At 32.6% G+C, this 21,449-nt stretch overlaps 1 protein-coding gene and 1 long non-coding RNA gene across 17 annotated transcripts in view; one reads left to right on the top strand and one right to left on the bottom strand.

Annotated features, from left to right (window-relative positions):
• The window catches only part of Dscam2 (Down syndrome cell adhesion molecule 2), a 956,598-nt gene that overhangs the window by 247,035 nt on the left and 688,114 nt on the right, over positions 1-21,449 (top strand). The gene's annotated exons all lie outside the window — the stretch shown is intronic.
• Positions 1,695-3,520, bottom strand: LOC135135307 (uncharacterized). The gene is made up of 2 exons (XR_010281499.1): positions 3,020-3,520; positions 1,695-2,935 (listed from the first exon to the last, which is right to left on the bottom strand). It is a non-coding gene; the product is annotated as an uncharacterized LOC135135307 (long non-coding RNA).

Raw genomic sequence — 21,449 nt, 5'->3', positions numbered from 1 at the left:
CATGTTTCTGTTAATCACACAAAATCAAAATTTTATGTACTCATTAAATAAATTCTGTTTATTTTTCTTAATAATGCAATATTTCAAACAAGCAATTTTAAACCCCATTTGTCCTCCCCGCTTTTCTTTTCCATTCCCTCTCTATTTTTTTTATAATTACCACCCCTTCTCTTTATGCTTCCTTGATCAGTTAATTCCAACTCTCTTTGTAAAATTTTTCATCCAAATTTCCCTGTCTTCATTCCATGTCCTCAACTTTCCGTTTCTTACATTCTATACCTGTTGTGTATCTTTTTTTTTTCTTTCTTACTCTCTAACTTCTTTCTGAATTTTTGGCTCTTCTACTGTCCAATTGTTTTCAGTTGCTTAATATTTTCTTTAATTTTAGATAAATTTCCAACATACTTCTGGAAATTACTACCTTCAAACAACTTCCCGTATTTATACAAAACCTAGTCATAATATTAGCTTTGTTAAGTAAATCATCTATGCAACCAACTTTTATACTTAACAATCTTTTCTCAAACCAAAATTGTTAAAATTACTGTTAAAAGATGTCACTGGATATGCGTGAGTCCAAATGTTACGTTGAATGTGTGAGTCACTTCGGCCTCAAAAGCTACGGCGAGGCCGAAACTTCCAATTTGAGCCCAAAAGTATATATACGTGAGAGAATTTGAGGTCGAAAGTTATCATTAACATATATATATTTCTACAGCGATCCTTTTGGGGAACTAAAAATGAAATTGCTTATTTTGCCAGTTAATTAATTAATTTATTCATATTAAGTATTTTTTTATTGTAAAAGGCTTCAAAAATAAGATTTTAGACAGAAATAAGAACAATTGGCATTTTGGGGAACTCGTGTGGTTCTTGTCTTTGCTAGAGGTATATATGCGACCATACAGGTCCAGACATCCCATACCTTGATTGAAATAAAGAAAAATGGGATAACGCATACACTGAAAGTTAGTAGTATTATAAAGAATATTTAACAATACTTGTTAAAGTGTTTATGTCCGATTGCTCTATAAATATTACTTTATTTTATAATTTAGCGGCCGTAATGTGGTACTTTATGGTACTAGTACAACAAAGACAACTTTATTTTACACTTGTTTTTATTAAAGTTTTCGTGAATACAATCAAACTTATTAACTAAAATAATCTAGGCATGATCGCAATGTTTAATATTTACAACATAACTAGTACCAGAAAACGTATATTTCATCACTGCTTCTATTATTGCTTCTGATTTTCCACAACTGAACATATCTTCAGCAACATTTTTTTCCGAAAGATTTTTGCCTAGAGTTTTTTCCGCAACGTTAATTTTAGCAGTTTCATCAATATACCCCTCCGCTACAGTTGATGAAGGCCAGCCCCCATGTCTTTTCATACGAGGAAAGCTCTGTAGTGAAATACGCCAAAATACTCTCTTCCGACGTTGATTTAACGTTCTTTTTAGAGCACCACTTCCGATAAAGGTTGTAAGTTTCTTCGTATGAATGTCTCGATTTTGATGGTAGTAAAGACTCTTTAACACTCCTAGCAATCTCTGTTATCTCACTTTCTGCTTGGTTCGATCTACTAGCTTGCATTTTTCAACTTTAAACGCAAACAGCAAAAATCAAAATAATTTTCACTTGTGTAAACAGACAATGGGTTACTGTAGTAACAATAAAAAAGTAGACTGGATTTTCAGAAATTTATTTTGCAATTGGTTTTCCTTATTTTTTATTTTTATCAACTCGGTCGCTACGCTCCCTCGTCTACTAAAATCGGCTTGTCAATAAAGACCTGGTTTATGTACTATTATGTGTTACATAAATAGCTATTATAATAAATTAAAAGAATAATATAAAATTGACGTGTAACACAACGGAGGTAATGTCACTGGTTTTTGTTAATGAAAGTAGTAACTGAATGTATGTATTTCAAAAAGCAGCACAGAAAATGTATGTTTCTCACGCCGAAACGGCCTCGCTGACATGCAAAGAGTTATTTTCGGCACTTGATACATAAATAACTATATAAATTAATGTTTATTACTAGATTAAGGTGTTCTGAGTACACAAATAGTATTAAAGTGAAACTGATCAAAAGTACAGATACAAACTTGTTGTTTAGTAGGGCAGTTTTGTTCACATAATTAATAAGACGTCTTTTGTATGCCTGAATAGCTTAAATAATAATCATTCATAGATGCATGAAGTAAAGATACATTTAATGATTTCTGCAACCCAATGTTGAAGTGTGATAGACTTATTTCTAGGAAATCGAAATTACATTTTTCCAATTTTTAGCGCTTCCGGCGGTGGCTGTTTCACCCCTCTACACGTAAGGGTGTCCGGAGCCACCCCCTCCCTTGAACATAGGGTAGCCAAATCATTCATTCTCTAGACATTCATTCGTAATCATGCATTCACTGAAGATTCATTCAGTAGTCATTTACTCATTAACATTCAGTCAGTCAGCATTCATTTCATTCACTCTCAACATTGAGAGACATCCTTATTCATTTCACTTATCACTTGTCAATAAATCACTTAGTTACTGGTTCGCTGGTCTCATTCCTTTATACGACGTTCGACACCAATCATAGACTGTATTAGTACAGTTGAAAATATTTTGATTGCTTCATCATAGCTACCACCTGTGGCTACCACAGTAATCTATTGGTCACACATTTTGGTATAAGAGCACTAATACTAGCTTCTCTCTTCTAGCACAACCACTTTTGTCAGCAATTTTTCGAATTCCGATATAATCATTTATTTAAAGTAGTCCAGTAATCAGTAACTACTACGAAGCTTGAGGTGTAGTTCCCTCTGCCACACAGAATAATTCTTCCTTTTTGAACAAATTTTATTACAAGTCGTCGCCGTTCCAAGACTTCTGCTATTCACATGCTGCGTTTTAGGGTCTTCGCCACCTATAAAATGTACACACTTTATAACAGCAAACTGGATTCACGAAGTGGTAAATACGTAGCTCTTAGGTACATTATTATTATTACCTGTAAGTGCTACAGAACTGCTGATCCGAGCTTCTTGTGTGTAACTCGAACATAACCATTTCTACAATCAACCAAATATATCTACTACAAACGTTTCATTGCAGTGATTATTAAATTGGCATTTTATTTTAGACATAGTGGTATTCCATTATTATTTACTGTTTTTTACTGTAAGCAGATATAGATTCAATGATAATCAGTTTGGTCCACGGTCAAAACACAGTTAAAGTTAGGTTATAGTTGTGACAGATTCAATGACCTCGACCACGGACTTCGACTTTACCTACGTTAGTAGGTATTATTGTGATGATAATGACAATCAGTGGCGGCTGGTGGGTCAAAATTTCGGGTCGGCCAAATATTTTGAGTCTACACCTTGGTGTTATATATTTTCGTAATGTATGGCTGCTACTCATTAACCACTGACATTTTACGTGCCAGGATGTACAAAACATCTCAAATGTTTCGACCTGTTAAAATAATTTTTTATAGGAAATTGACAATGTCAGTTTGATTTCAAATACTATTAATCCTTAATTCTACTTGTTCTGCTTTATCATTAATTGAGAACCACCGAAAACATTATTTTTACTGAGTTCCCCGTCGACCGGCGGCTATACGGCTTGCCGACCCCGGACATCCACAATTAAATAATAATAATTAAATAATGACATGCAGTTAAAAAATATAAAAAAAAGTAATAATAAAAGTACCAACTGTTAACTATCTTCATTTACATTTATTTTTTTTTTAATGTATATGACAAATTATCAAATAAATTAATTGAATAATTGAAAAATTAAAATGATTTAAAACTTTAAATTCGTTTCTGAAATATCTGAAAACGCTTAGATGCTAAAAATAGAGAAAAAGCGCATTTATGTTGTAGCTAAGTTATGTACGAAAAATAAAATTTTAGATAATTTAATGTAATTTTTTTCGTTTATTATTCATACACAGGAAAATGTATTAAATCGACAATTATTATTAAAAAAAAATAGTATGCACTGAAGAACATCGAAGCCGTTATTGTTTTGTAATTTGGTTAGCTATCTTAAATATTAAGCGTTTTAAAAACTAAATTCGCGTTGCTGGGTACGGCGAAGGAGGATTTCGCCGGACCTGGCACAACATACGTTCCGCCAGGTCTTTGTCTACTACAGTGTGCTAGACAAAGAGAACGATGAAACCGTAAGCTGCTACGAAGTCGAAACATCGAGCATAATGCATTCCTGGATACGGCGTGCCGAAATCTCGCCGGCAAAGCGTGTTTATCAGCATTTAAAATTAGCAACAAATGCTTTATTTTCTACCTACAATATAATAAAATATATTTTTAATATATATGATCTATCCTAACGTACATTCAAACTTTATTTCTTTTTTTATTTTCTAATTTCAACGCTTACTAAGTATTTTAAAATGACTGGTACGGCGTGGCCGACCCTGCCGCCCCTGATGACAATGATGGACGAATTATAGATAAGATGCGATGTGATGATGAGAAAATATGGAATTCTTCCATTCCTAGATTTGACCTGATATTGCGTGAATTACAAATCAGATGAAGCACTTAAATCCCCAGGCCAGCGTTAAAAATATCCACTGTATAAATTTGAATAGAATACTAATACTAATAATAACAGCACTGCATTTTCAAATTTTTGAGAACATAGAGTAAACAGTTCTCCACACTTTGCTAAAATCTAAAATTGAATAAAAGTACGAAGTTTAGCATTTGTAAAGTACGGCGTTTCTTCACATTCATTGAATTAAATAAATAGTGCGGCGTTCATCCTTCATAAAACATGGTGTGTTGCTACAGTGCTAATATAAAATTGAAACAATTGGTTCTTAGTATATTAATAAGTATTAAGAGCGCTAAGGGAGGTTTTCTGGTCAAAGGCAAAAGTTTGGAGACGCAGCGAAGGGACGTCACCAATTTGTCTGAGATCAGTAAACCTCTTAACTTCGTGATGCATACATAATTTTCTGTACGATCGACAAAATTCTAGCTTGTGTTATCAAATTTGAGATGTTGAAAAAATTCATCACACATCAAAGAAGCCTATTTTCAAATTTTGTCAATGTAGATAGTTTCATCTACAGAGTCATCAAAATTGATTGAGAGAGTTGGTAAACCTGAACTTGAATAATTTGGTTTATTAAGTTGTATAAAAATATTAGCTGTCAGATTTGAAGTTTCAAGTTTCAAATTTCAAAACTCAGTGGCGTCTTTTTGCGACTTTTTTTTTGGTAAAAACATTAGTTGTCAGATTTGAAGTTTCTAATTTTTGTCACGCCACTGAATTCATTGCCATATAACCTTAAACAAATCTGTCATAAGTAGAGAGCGGATTTTATGAAATTTGCATATCCGTTATTTTTTGCATATAAGTCTTGATATTTAATATGTGAACGAATCATGCTAATTAAAAACGAATACAGCTATAAAAAAATTGCATATTTGCATATATTTGCCTTCTGCTGCATATTTCACGTAACGGGTGCATATTTTGCATTTTTATCAATTTTTGTGCCAATTTGAAAAAAAAAAGATTGTTATTCTATCGGCATGTATCTAGAAAGACGAAATTTCATTAATCATATTGCAAATATTGTCCTGATGTTCAAATAACTAGTAAAGGTTTGGGTTTTATGGTAGTTTGGAGAATCCATTGGGTGTTAAGCCATTCTTCCAGGTAAATTTGGGCCCTAATTACTATTGGAAATACCATTCATTCCCAATATTTTTGTTCGTTACTTAAATGTATTAATGGTATGTGTTATGGTGGTTGAAGGGACGTTACCCTATTACTTTTCATCGTGAGTTTGCATTTAAAGCATTTTAAGCGATACATGTGTGTTAATATATCGAAGATAACTCAAATTAATTTATGGATTAAACCTTTTCCTGAACATATTCTTCAAGAAGGAACTGTTTTGTCGCGTCTGCTTTAAACCGGTAAGGATTTTTATATCTGTGGACGTAGTACACAGTTTTTCTATACCAAATATACTTTAGAATCATCGGAAAACTTTTGGTTAGAATATTTCGAAAAATATTTAAAAATAAATTGTTACCAAAATAGTAATTAAATAGTCGATTAATACTAATTTTGTAATTTGTAAATAAATTTAGTTCGGTTATTACGCTTTTTTTTAGTTTTTGGAGCATATGCAGCTGCATATCTCTGCATATATTAAGAAAGTTACTGCATATTTGCATAAATTTGGTGCATATCATATGATCATATTTCCCAAAATTTTGCTGCATATTTTCCGCTCTCTAGTCATAAGGTTGACAAACTTCACGTCAAAAACAGGGGGTACCAACTCTCTCAATCAATTTTGATGACCCTGTATAGTAACCAGTAGACAAAACTTACTGCCGTTGAAACATACCGTACAAGTGATCAAAAAATAAATATTAACGTATACAATAGCTATTTGTTTAACAAGTCTGGAAAATGCAATTTTGAAAATGCGAGAAATTTACGAGCATTTCCAAAACATTTTCAACACGTGTAAAATACAAAAGTTTGTGGGCCAATATTTTAATATAATAATTTACTCCAAAGATTTATGTTGAAATACGTAACATTTATTATGTCTGATAAAAAAAATGTTTAGAAACCTTTGAAATTTAAATTGTAATGTCAAAATTTCGTGACGCCGCAAGTCTTTTTTTTAATTCACAGGCATTTCATAGGTAAAAACGTAAAGACTTGATCGTAATTGTTAATATTTACTATAATTCATAATCACCAAGCAGTCTCATCCTCATCTGTAGTCTGTAGTCATGGATTCAGCCTCTTCGGGAGTGCCAGTGCATTCTATGGCCAGTGCACATTATAAGCAACGTCAAAGTGGCAGCTCTAAATTTAATGTCACGTTTGGAAGTCTAATAATATAAAAAGCGATTTTCCAGCCGGAAAGGAGCATTGTAAATAGCTAAGTTAAAAATGACGGCGTCCCACAAAAGCAATAAGTATATCTACCAATCTAAACCTATGCTGCCAAACATCGATATTGTCGCCAAGGATGATAAGTTACAATCTATGAAGATTAAATTACCAAAACATATTGGAGTCAGTTAATGAACGGAATGACAAATTTGGAAATAAGCTGCATGTAGGCACATTTAGAACATGGGCAACTACCATGGTGGAATCATCTTCAAAAGATGAATAAGGACGGACAAGTTAAACACATAATGGCTGGCTAGATCGCAAATCAACAGAGACAAAAGAAAGCAATCACAATTTGGGTCAACAAAATAAATTTTGAACATAAATAAAGGAAGCACCTTGGACGAAGCAAAGAAATTGGCGAGTAACGAGTAATAACAAAGAACGGACTAATTTTGTACATAAAATTTAATATTTAGTTACGTTTGGACATCAGATGTAATTAATTATTTAACTTTTATTTTGTTAATATACTGTTACGTTCTATTTTTCCGCTAGAGTAGGGAAATTCACAAACAAAAAAAATGAAACTAAACTAAAATTTACTAGTGACCAAATTACAAAACACTGAATCTGGATTTTACTAACATCGAAATAAATTATCTACACCAGCGGTCTTCAAACTGTGTTCCGCGGAACCCTGGGGTTCCGCGCCCCTGTTTCTGGGGTTCTGCCTAAGGTTCCAGCTACTAAAAAATTTAAATTCCAAAATTCCAAGAAAAATGTAAAGGGAAATAAAAAAAATGAAAAATATTTTTTCAGTAAAATGTAAAAATAAATTAATGTTTCTACAACGAAATAGTTTTTAATGTATAAGAAAAAACACTACTACTTCCGTTTATAAAACCTTCCGCGGAATTTCGCAGAAATGCAGTTTCTAAGAAGACAAAACAAATGAGATTTCTGAGAATTATTCGCCAGATTTGCACATGTGCAGCAATTATCGGTTAGTTCTGCACTTCTGCAGTTCGTATGTATTTGCCGTGTGTGAATTACTTGTGAGTACGGATTTTAAATATTGTCTGGAGTATTGATTTGATTATTATTAATTATCATTATACAAAGTAAGTACTGTCGTTTGAAAAATTATTGGATGTTCATAATTCTTTATACATTTTACAATAACGTTGTACTTTAATTTTTCTTAGAATGGATAAATGGCTGAAAATTGTAACTTTGAAGCGATCAGAAAGTGATCCAACGATAAGGCCCATTGATCCCTCGACATCAAATGAAGCCAGTACTTCTACATCTGTTCCGGCATCTCAGGATTCATCCATCCCAAGGAAGAAACGAAAATATGATTGCTGAAAAATTAATTAAACCCTGTGTTAAAGACATAATAACATGTAAGCTTGGTGCAAAATATGTTAAGGAAATTGACACCATACCTCTTTCTGATACTACAATCCCAAGACGGATTAAGAAAATGTCATCATTTTGTGAAGATGAATTAATTTCTCGTTTAAAATCTTCTCCTCATCAATTTACGATGCAATTGGATGAAACAACAGATGTTGCTGGATTGGCGATTTTGATAGTTTTGGTCCGTTATGTTTGGAATTCTACCATTGAAGAAGATGCTTTTTTGCAAACCTCTAATAGAGAGAGCTACTGGTGAAAAAATTTTCGAACTATTAAATAAATATATGGAAGACCATGGATTAACTTGGGATCTATGTTCACATATTTGTACAGATGGAGCAAAAGCATTATTGGGCTCAAACAAAGGGGTAGTCTCACGAATAAAAGCAATAACTCCACACATGCAACATTCTCAATGCTGCCTTCATCGTAATGCACTCGTGGCAAAACGAATACCAAAACTATTAAAAGATGTTTTGGATGAAGTTGTGAAAATTATTAATTTCATTAAATCTAAGGGATTAAACTCAAGATTACTTACGTTGTTATGTGAGGAATTATCTAGTAATTATAAAACCTTGCTTCTACATGCAGAGGTGCGTTGGTTATCGCGAGGGAAAATCTTGAGCCGATTTTTTGAATTAAAAGATGAAGTAAGGATTTATTTGAATGAACGAAAATCTGAGTATGCCCAAAAATTACGTGATCAAAACTGGTTACAATTGGTAGCCTACCTGGCAGACATTTTTGCAATACTGAATAAAATTAATATATCCCTTCAAGGACTCACGGTATATATTATCAAGGTTTCGGACAAAATTAATGCATTACTATTAAAATTAGATATGTGGGAATCAATTATAAGAAAGAATAATGTAGAATGTTTTGTACAACTCAATAATTTTCTAATTGAAAATGAACTAGAATTAGACTACAATGTGAAACTATGTATTTTGGAACATCTTGCCCAGTTAAAAGCCACTTTAAAAGAATATTTTCCAGGCGAAAAAAATGCTCATCATGACTAGATTGAAGACCCATTTAAAAATTATAACAAATCTGATGATTTAGCAATTAAAGAAAAAGAACAGTTAATAGATATTGCTACCGATTCTACTTTGCTGTCAAAACGTGGAGAAGATCTACTTAATTTTTGGCTTAACATTGCAACAGAATATCCAGAAATTTCCAAAAGGGCTACAACAATTTTAATGCCATTTTCCACTACATATTTGTGCGAAAAATCGTTTTCGACGTATGTTGCAATGAAAACTAAGTACAGAAATCGATTAAATGCAGAAAACGAAGTGCGTTTACAGTTAACAACAATAGAACCCGATTTCAGAGTCTTATGTGAAAATACACAAGCACACCCAAGCCATTGAATTGGAGGTGATTTATAGTAAAATAAAGAAATCTTTGTTAAATCTCAATGTTTTTCAATTTACACAAATATCACTGATTTTTTTCCAAAAACTTACGTAAAAAATGTATTAATAATTATTAATCAATATAAAATTAATAAAATATAATATGTGTGTTCATTACAATATCAACTGTAACAAAATGTAAAAAGAGTTGCGGACATTAAAAAAACACTTTTTTTCTATATTAACCTATGGGTTTCCAAAAATAATAACACAATCCAAAGGGTTCCACTACTCAAGAACGTTTGAAAACCGCTGGAATAAACGGATATATTGCACCATTGCACCAGACTTGGGTATCGCTCATCCCTTCCATTCAAAACAAGTTATAGCGGAAGACGTCGCATACTCAAGGGCCAGCAAAAAATTGTAATAAAGGCGACGAAAAAACGCAGTTGAAAACAGTGGCGTAACCCATAGCTGTAACAGGGTCCATCGGGCGAATGACAACTTTCCGGTTTTCTCGACGTTTCATAAAGTCTGTACATATATAACTTTATTGTAAATTATAGGGCGTGTCATAAAAAAATAACATTCGAAAATTAAATTTTATACTTTTTCAAGGAAGCGGTCTAAATGATTTTAGATCAATTTTTTATTATTTAATTAAAAATATTTGCCAAATATTATGGATATATACAACAATAAGATCCGTAGGTACCTATTTTAGAGGTAGTATTGTAAACGTGAAATATTTTATTTCACTGAAATATTTCACGCCTTCCATAAATTTGATGAAACTTACTTCAAATTTCTCGCACACATCTGCAGACATAACCTAAGTCCTGAATACACTTTACTCGTCAAAGGTGCAGTAAAAAGATAAAAGTAGAAGAATTAGCAATAATTTATTTTTTCTTTGGGGGATTCTATATCTGTAGACGATGGAAAAAAGAAAAATCCCTATTTATGACTACTTTACAACCAGTTATGGTCATAAAGGCAAAATGGCAAGCCATTTTTTTTTTAAATTATCGATTTTAATAAGTTATTACGAGTATAGTTACAAGCTTTTTAAAGTAGCAAAGTAGTATTGGCCTCTTACGGAAAATATCTTCTATCAAAAGTGAGGTTAAAGTAGCTTTCATATGCATTTTTCGAGGAACTGTTGCCTGTTTTATGATTATATGATTATTGATTAGTAGAGAGCGGAAAATATGCAGCAAAATTTTGGGAAATATGATCATATGATATGCACCAAATTTATGCAAATATGCAGTAACTTTCTTAATATATGCAGAGATATGCAGCTGCATATGCTCCAAAAACTAAAAAAAAGCGTAATAACCGAACTAAATTTATTTACAAATTACAAAATTAGTATTAATCGACTATTTAATTACTATTTTGGTAACAATTTATTTTTAAATATTTTTCGAAATATTCTAACCAAAAGTTTTCCGATGATTCTAAAGTATATTTGGTATAGAAAAACTGTGTACTACGTCCACAGATATAAAAATCCTTACCGGTTTAGAGCAGACGCGACAAAACAGTTCCTTCTTGAAGAATATGTTCAGGAAAAGGTTTAATCCATAAATTAATTTGAGTTATCTTCGATATATTAACACACATGTATCGCTTAAAATGCTTTAAATGCAAACTCACGATGAAAAGTAATAGGGTAACGTCCCTTCAACCACCATAACACATACCATTAATACATTTAAGTAACGAACAAAAATATTGGGAATGAATGGTATTTCCAATAGTAATTAGGGCCCAAATTTACCTGGAAGAATGGCTTAACACCCAATGGATTCTCCAAACTACCATAAAACCCAAACCTTTACTAGTTATTTGAACATCAGGACAATATTTGCAATATGATTAATGAAATTTCGTCTTTCTAGATACATGCCGATAGAATAACAATCTTTTTTTTTTCAAATTGGCACAAAAATTGATAAAAATGCAAAATATGCACCCGTTACGTGAAATATGCAGCAGAAGGCAAATATATGCAAATATGCAATTTTTTTATAGCTGTATTCGTTTTTAATTAGCATGATTCGTTCACATATTAAATATCAAGACTTATATGCAAAAAATAACGGATATGCAAATTTCATAAAATCCGCTCTCTATCTATAATAATGCAGAGTGGCAGTTTCATCATCAAGTCTTAATTCCTCAGTCTTTAGTTTCGTATTGTTCTCTACTTCAGTAATCAGCTGTTTTTCAGTCTTATTGTTTGGATTAGAGTGCTCATCAATCGTGAAATCTCCGCATCCATCTAGTATAAAATCATAGTTAATAGATTATAACAAGAAAATTTATTATTGGGCATTGTAATACGAAGTTCTAAAATTACGCGCTTAGATACTGTGACGTGATTGGTCAAATCGGGAGTTCCTGCAATTAGACCGGTCCAAATAAGGAGAATCTAAGGTGGTCCAATTTACGCGCTGGTACAAAATTTACTATTTTCTTGTGTTAAAACGCTATAACGAAATAAAACATATTTATTTCTAGGTTGGGTTCTTAATTTTATTACGCTTTGACCAATGTAGTCTTTGTGCACTGTATTTATGAAATAGTTTAGGTTATATATCCTTACAAAAACATGCGAAAAGTTGTATCACAATGGTAGCAAAATTTCTTTGCAATTTAACAAGCAGACACTTACCGCTACAGAATGGAATTTTGCACAACACTGCTTTGGCGCCAAATACTTTCGAATAATATGCACTAGATGTCGGCAACTATTCTAGATTTAAAAAAAATAGGGTGGTTCAATTCAGGTACTGGTCCAATAGGGGGGACTTTCCCTAATAGTAGTAAAGACACTAAAAAAATTGTTGAAATTGTAGAGAATGAACTACGAGAAGATTATAATATTAAACAATTGTCAAATCTGTGCCCCAGAATAATATCGGGTATTCCCAAAGAAATATGTTCCGAAATGTTCTCTAAATCGCTTGTTCATCAAAACCAATTATTGTTTAATGATTTTAATGAAAATTATAAAGTTGTAAGCTATAATAGCCAGCGCAAAAGTGAGAAATATCTTCAAGCCCTAGTTCAAATTGATACAGTATCATACAACAATATAATGAAAGCTATTAATCGGTTATAAATATTGTAAAGTTTGGGATGCTATCGATGTTCGCCGTTGTTATAACTGTTGTGGTTTCCATCACCATTCTGATAAATGCGATTAAAACTTTCCCATCTGTCCAAGGTGTTCAGAAAAACATAAGGTAAAGTTCAACTATCGCTATTTGGAGGTGACTTCACTAGGGATTAAAGACTAATTAGCACTTGGGATGATTTATTGGTTAGAGCCTGTTGTAAATGTGTCCACCAAGACGACGGTCTGCATGGTTTCTTTTCATTGAAATAGTAATCCGGGCAATGACCATGTAATAATCCGAATAACAATAGAAATAGTCCTCTTGACAATAACCAGGTAAAATCTTATTAATAATAATAGTCAACCAGTATTTCAATACAAGTACATTACTGAGACAGAAGAATTTTAGTTAACATTTCGAACTGAAGCTAAGCGTTTGTTTCGTGTTTTGTGTTTTACTATAAAGTGTTTCTTTTAAATCTATCTAAGATGTGGAGGCTCTGGTGTAGTGATGCCATTCGAGAAAACTTGCAAGTTTTGGAAGAAAATGTAGTCGAAGAACAGGACGTTTGAATGGAGGAACGTCCAAAAAATAAAACACGTTTTTTGCCACCAGAAGAAAACAAATTATTTTAAATGTTTTCAATTCCTTACGTAAACGAAGAAGACAAGAAAACAAGGATGAATTAATCAAAGAAACTGCAGACTTGACCAAAACTTCATATGGAACAGTGTGGCGAATTTTAAATGTAGGAATTCAACCAAGAAAATTTAGAAGTGATAAAGGTGTCAGAAAAAAACTATTAGAAAAGGAACACGCCCACATTATAAGAAGAATTATCTAAATATATGAATCATTTAAAGAAAACCATGTACCGACATGAAAATATGTATATTCATTTAAAAACTACCGAGATAACGGGGCTACGGTTTTGTCAAGAAACGTTACGACAATTTTCAACTATTATTGGGTTTAATTACGAAATATTAGATAAACGAAGATTTCTAAAAAAGTCCACAAGAATAAGCAAGTGGCGTTATAACAACTTACAGCAAATTAAAGCATTTCGTGACAATGAAAGGACAATAATATATTTGGACGAAACATGGTTCGATACCCACGATGTAATAAAAAAAGCTGGGTGTATGAAACAAATAACTGCCATTTACGTGTTCCATCATCTAGACAGCGAATTATAATCCTTCATGCGGGTTCTAAGGATGGCTGGGTTAACAATGCCCTCTTTTTGGCGGCGAAACACATTGATGAGTCAAAGGTAGATTACCACGACGACATGTCGGGAGATGTGTTTTTCCAGTGGTTCACCGAAACACTTCTGAAAAATTTAACCAATAAGAACATTATTGTTTTAGATAACGCCAGTTATCATTCTGTGCAGTCTGAAAAAATTCCCTCCACCAATTCTCGCAAAGCAGAAATCGTAGAATTTTTGTATAAGCATGACTTATATTTTGAAGAAAATTATAAGAAAAAACGATGGAGTTCTTCGTTTACCCCCATACCATTGCGAATTTAACCCAATCGAGATCCAAATATGGTAAACGTCGAGGAGCAGATTTTCAATCGCATTGAGGACGATCCGTCAATAAGTGAGGGAGAGTGTTCCACATGAGGGTAACGTCCCTTCAACCACCATAACACATACCATTAATACATTTAAGTAACGAACAAAAATATTGGGAATGAATGGTATTTCCAATAGTAATTAGGGCCCAAATTTACCTGGAAGAATGGCTTAACACCCAATGGATTCTCCAAACTACCATAAAACCCAAACCTTTACTAGTTATTTGAACATCAGGACAATATTTGCAATATGATTAATGAAATTTCGTCTTTCTAGATACATGCCGATAGAATAACAATCTTTTTTTTTTCAAATTGGCACAAAAATTGATAAAAATGCAAAATATGCACCCGTTACGTGAAATATGCAGCAGAAGGCAAATATATGCAAATATGCAATTTTTTTATAGCTGTATTCGTTTTTAATTAGCATGATTCGTTCACATATTAAATATCAAGACTTATATGCAAAAAATAACGGATATGCAAATTTCATAAAATCCGCTCTCTATTGATTAGAGTTCAGATTAACTTTAATTAATATGTAGTTAATTTTGTTAGATAAAATTGTATCAACAATCGTTTCTAGGAAGTTAAAGTTTTAGTTAAAGTTAATTACAAGTGGTGCAAACGGCCCTAAGCATATAAGTCTAAGTTACTGGATTATTATAACCTTGTCAGTTACTAAAAAAAGAAGTTTGAAAAAAGGCAAAAGTAAGTAAAGTTACAAAATTTAACTCTTATTATTTATTTATTATTGATTGTAATAATATGTAATTACCAATATACAATTTCATGTTGTCTTCATCATTTATTGCTGTCAATTCGTTTTGTTTGCTAATGAATCCTGTATATATCCTTTGGTTAATGCTTGAACTTTTCCAACCACAGTGTAAGTGCGACGTTTATTTGTTTTGCTATCAAGAATTTTGACCAGTAACGTAGAACTAAAATCTACAATAGCATCCACAATTTTATCTTAAAAAGATCATCGCTTCTACATGCTCCCGCAATTCCAAATATTAATAAGACTAATAAATCGCTATTTTAAATAAGTATGTATTTTGTTTTAATATCAAATCAAGTTTTTATCTTTGCTCCCAAGTCTGGAGCATTGGAGATGAACTCATCGAATTGCTTCTTTGTTAAAACTCGTGCTTTCTTCGGAGAATAACCTTCATTTTGTTTCTTCTAGAAGACACACAACTTGAAGTATTTTGAGATGTCCACTTCGTATCTCCAGTTCAATAATGATTTAACCATCGAGTGATGCGACCATAAACTGGAAGTTTTCATGTTTTTGGCCATCTCAGAAAAATACGCCAGAAGGATACTTTGAATATAAATGACAGCATTCTTTTTAGCACACCAAGTTGTAAATTTCTTGAAAGATGCTTCGTATATGACATTTGACTTTGTCGGAAGAAGTTTTTCGTTTCCGATTTTGCGACTTCAGCTATTTCTGGAGATGCTAATGTAAATCCGGAGGATTCGGATCTCGTGACAAATTTTTTCGTGTATTAAGTGGTCATGGCAACATTCAAAAATGTATTTGGTCGCCACCATTTTTGAACACGAATTAGAATTTATTTCTAAATCATTAGGTTTTATTATACATTTGAAGAAAAAATAGCAGAGCATAAGTGAAGCTTTATGTGTTTCAGATGGTCGTATGCCTCACTACGTTCGGCATTTAATTTCCCATCTTCAGCAGATAAAGTTTCCTTATACTCTTAGGTCCGATTTCATAATGAAAATTTAATGGAGAATTAACTAATTAAAATAATTGTCACTTTAACGGTCCATTAAATATGTAATGTAAACATTTTGGTCGTCAATTTACTAATGTTTCATTAAAACTAAAAGCCTCATGTTGGTATACTTAATTGTAACCTTTGTGAAAACATAGAGTAGAAAATCAAACGTAATCGTAGCTGTAACTACAGTAAAGATGAGGAACTACTGCTATTGAGTGAAATTGAAAAATTCAAAGACGTAGTCGAGTGCAAAATGACCGACAAACTGAATATCTCCGAAAAGGTATAAATATTAATAATAATTATAGCCTATGGATTAACGTTAACACACAAAACTTGTAGAACGAAGCTTTTAAACTAATTTTAATGCGATTTAACGCAAAAAATTCTAGCTCTAGAAGTCTGGAACAAATTAAAATCAAATATGACAATTTGATAAGAAAAGCCTGGAAGGTAGCAGCCTCTAATAACAAATACATTGTAGGCACAGGAGATGGGCCATCCCAAAAACCAATGTCTGATCCGGTACTAATAAATACTGTCCCCAGAATTGTCAATGCCAAAACGGTCGTTGGGTTAGAAAACCCATGTGACTCTGATGGCACTTTTGTTAAACTGACAGAACAAATATGTACTTGCGGTTGCTCATCAAGCACCTGCCAGTTTTAAAGAAAGAGGAATGGAATATGATTTGCTTCAATATTATATTGTGTCTTTCCATTTCTTAATACATTTTTATAATCTAGCAAAATGTTCATTAATTATATTTTGCCTAATAGTGTGTTTCATTTCCAACAAAAGCAATTTAAACTTTACTTACCAAATTGAAGTAGAAACGGATGTAGATAACGAAATAACCACAATACTAGCGTTTTGAACTGGTTTATTTTATTTTGTATTTTTAATGCAAAATGTTTCCCAAAAGGATCGATGCATTATTACCAGATAGGCATTTTGGGGAACTAAATTCATGTAAGGTGCTTTTCGAGGAACCGTTGCATCAGTTGTATAGTTTGTTTTATTAAAAAACTCCGGAAAGGGTTTTTAATTATAAAGATTATAGTGAACTAACGGTTTAACCTTCTATGTCCAGCAATATCAAGTTAAAAATATTTGACATCCAAGAGAGAAGTTTCTTAACAAGAACGAAATAATATCACCTAGTACTAATAAAACAAAATGTTCTGCAAAAGAATGGATCCGGCGATCGGGGCCACAAGTTTTTTTGGGCCATTACATACATGGAAAGTGTTTCTCGAGACACCACACTATCTCGTTAGTTTGGGTAAAATTCAATTGTTGTTGTTTCTTTTTCGATTTATATCTAGCAAAAGCAATTTAAAATAACTTACCAAAATGAAGTGCAATTGGATGTAGATCTCGAAGCAACCACAGTACTCGCTTTATGAACTAGTTTGCTTTATTTTGTATTTTTAATGCAAAATGTTTCCCAAAAGGATCGATACAGCAATACCAGATAGGCATTTTGGGGAACTAAATTCATGTAAGGTGTTTTTCGAGGAATTTTTGCGTCAGTTGTACAGTTTAATTGTTTTATTAAAAAAAAAAAAACTCTGAAAAGTTTTCTTAATTATAAAGATTGTAGTGAACTAATGGTTTGTTTAACCTTACATGTTCAGCAAGGTAAAGTTAAAAATATCTGACTTCCTAGAGAGAATTTTCTTAACAAGAACGAAACAATATCACCTAAAACTAATAACACAAAATGTTCTGCAAAAGAATCGAACCGGCAATCGGGGACACAAGTTTTTTTGGGCCACTGCATATATGGAAAGTGTTTTTCGAGACACCGCACCATCTCGTTAGTTTGGGTACAATTCAATTGTTGTTGTTTTTTTTTCGATTCATATCTAACAAAAGCAATTTAAAATTACTTACCAAAGTGAAGTACAAATGGTTGTAGACAACGAAGTAACCACAATACTAACGTTTTGAAGTGGTTTACTTTATTTTTGATTTTTGCAAAATGTTTCCCAAAAGGATCGATGCAGCAATACCAGATAGGCATTTTGGGGAACTAAATTCATGTAAGGTGTTTTTCGAGGAACCGTTGCATCAGTTGTATAGTTTGTTTTATTAAAAAACTCCGAAAACGTTTTTTTTTTTTTAAAGATTATAGTGAATTAATGGTTTAACCTTCTATGTCCAGCAACATTAAGTTAAAAACATCTGACATCCTAGAGAGAATTTTCTTAACAAGAACGAACAATGTCACCTAATACTAATAAAACAAAATGTTCTGCAAAAGAATCGATCCGGCGATCGGGGACACAAGTTTCTTTGGGCCACTACATAGATGGAAAGTGTTTTTCGAGACACCGCACCATTTCGTTAGTTTGTGTACAATTCAACTGTTGATGTTATTTTTGCAATCTCTAGCGAGATTGTTTATTTTCAGAAATTGTATTGAACTAATAATTTAACCATTCATTTCTAACAAAAGCAATTTAAAAGTGAAATACAAATGGATGTAGATAACGAAGTAACCACAATACTAGCGTTTTGAACTGGTTTACTTTATTTTTTATTTTTGCAAAATGTTTCCCAAAAGGATCGATACAGTAATACCAGATAGGCATTTTGGGGAACTAAACTTATGTAAAGTGTTTTTCGAGGAACTTTGGTGTGAGTTGTACAATTTAATTATTTTTTTTTAGAAGGTCAAAAAAGAATAGATACAGCAATAACGAATTTGAGGAACAGTTGCATAAGCTGTATTATAATATTATTATTTAAAAACACCTCAAAAGATTATCAGATGTACATTTCGGACCAAACGGTGAATCTCTTCGGGGTGAGAATGAGTTGAATTTTATAGCTGTGTGCAACATAAAAAGGTTTAAAATAAATTTGATAAAAATAAAAAATTGTGACGTAATTGATTAAAAACCTACATTTAAAGAGGCATGGCTTGTTTTTTAAAAATTTAATAAACTACGCTTAAAAACTGTTTTAATTTACAATTGTTAACCGGCTTCAAGTTGTTGAACAATTTATTTTTCCATATAAATATATTCCAGAATATTTAAATTATGGTTGGAATTAATGTTTTAAAAATATATAGTTACAACCTTCTTTCAAAATAAGAGCTTGTAATAACATGCTAACTTCAGGTGTTTATGTTTATACTTTGAAAGAATTCGACTATAAGCACGTTTAGATACCAAGCAATGCATCTGTGATAAAAATATGAATGGATTGATATAGAAGGGCTGTACGTACTAATAAATTTTCCCATTTAAAAATATTGCGATTAATAAAAGAAAAAAATAGAAAGTGATTCATTTTATTAAATTTATTTAATCGAATGAACTGCTGCCCGCCAGTTTTCAATCGCTGGACCTTGGATATGGGAGGCGCGCACTTTCCTACCACTCTAGCTGTCACACACCTACGTACGATGCCTCTAACTAAGAAGGAATAATAAACAATTATAATATGTAATCAAAATATTAAAATTGTAACAGAGGAATATATTATTTCATACAATTCAAACAGTGTTATTATGAAGCATAATGAGCGGACGTCATCACATCGTGGATGGGGATGATTTGCCAAATTTTGGTTAGCGTTTTACCATCTACATAACATTCCTAATAAGTATATGAATAAAATTTGAGAACAATCGGTCCAGCATTTTCGAAGATTATCTGTCTAATAAAAATTCGGATGAATGGAAGACAGACAGACAAGACCTACGCGGGAGACCTATTTATTCGTATTTTAGAGGTCGTGAAACGTCGAGGAAACATAAAAGTAGAGACGCGCTTACAATACTTCCTTAGCTTACGCTCGGGAAGTAAAAATTTCCAAGTAAAGTTATAAATTTATCATGCTTATTTAGTATGTACAACACCTGCCGAACATCAGCCAAAGTGCCAAAGATGGATTTTTATTATTCTTCATTTTTACTTATTTTTTTTACAATTTGTTTAATAGATTTAAATTTCAACTCTAAATGTTGCTAAGAAGTTAAGCATAACGAATAAGGGTTTATTTTGCCACCTGTAAAAATTCGGCCCTCCTCAAAGGGATCAAAATATGAACAAAAGTTCCTCAAAATGCCGCTTACCTCTTCACATGTTCTGTGTTCCTGTTAGGAAGCTTTGCCGTTTTTGCTGTAGTTCTTTTTTATTTTCTTAAATAAACCAAATATTATTATGGGTGGATAGAGTCTGAATAGCGGAAAATAACTCAGAGCCGTGGCCCATCTGAATGTCTTTAATTTTAAACTTTATATTTGCATCAAATGATTGTTCTACATATCATACAACCCACACTACACCAGTGTAATAAATATCAAAATGCCTATAATAACTTGTTTTAAAGACATATTCTATTTTATCGACTTATAATTTTAGTTCGTACATTTGTCACAACTACACCATTTCACGTTCCCCAAAAGCATCACACAATAAAAAATAAATCGCTGGCATTTTGGGGAATTCCTCAAAATGACCATGTGTTCCCCATTATGTACAATGTAGGAAATAAAAGTTCCCGAAAGGATCGCAGTAGAAATATATATATATATATATATATATTTAAATGTTTGGAATTGAAGGGAGAATTTGTTTTAATTATTTAAAAAGGGATGAGAGAACGAAGAGAAATAGGGAGAAAGAGAAAGGTATTATTATCCACTACTCGCTTGTGTATACGACTGTCGCGCCTGCGCACGTCTCATTTAACGGTTTTATTCCACGGACTTTTTTTCCACGGACTTTTTCTTACGGTTTTAGTATCACATTTGTTTCAGTTCGGTCGCGCAGCAAAATCCCTATCTCCTCCAAGCCTGCCGTAAGGAACTTCGTTCCAATATGGAAACCTGCGGGAAGGTTACACAAAAATCTACTAATTGAAATTACTCGTAATCCGTCAGTACGATTTTAGTATCCTCTACACTGATCGGCAAGCGACATAGTTTATGAAATGAACATTTCGTCACACCACTTTTAGTCTTTAGCGAAGCCACTCGCGGTAAACCGTCTTTACCGTAGATCAATTCGGTAATGCGCGCTAAGTTCCACTGCAATGGATGGACGACATCTTCGACGATTAGCACTAGCGAGCCAACTGTTAGTGTGTTGCACGGTCGTGTCTACTTCGATCTCCCCTGCAGTCCACGAATGTACTCGTAGTTCCATTTCCGCCAAAAATTTTGGCGCAGTTGTTCTACACGTTGCCACCTGGATAGTCGATTTGTGCTGACTTCGGTGATGTCG

Source organism: Zophobas morio, unplaced genomic scaffold (assembly GCF_036711695.1).
Source record: "Zophobas morio isolate AGI-343-1 ecotype UQ-CSIRO unplaced genomic scaffold, CSIRO_AGI_Zmor_V1 ptg000024l, whole genome shotgun sequence".
Classification (NCBI taxonomy): domain Eukaryota; kingdom Metazoa; phylum Arthropoda; class Insecta; order Coleoptera; family Tenebrionidae; genus Zophobas; species Zophobas morio.
This window is presented reverse-complemented; position numbering and strand designations above follow the sequence as displayed.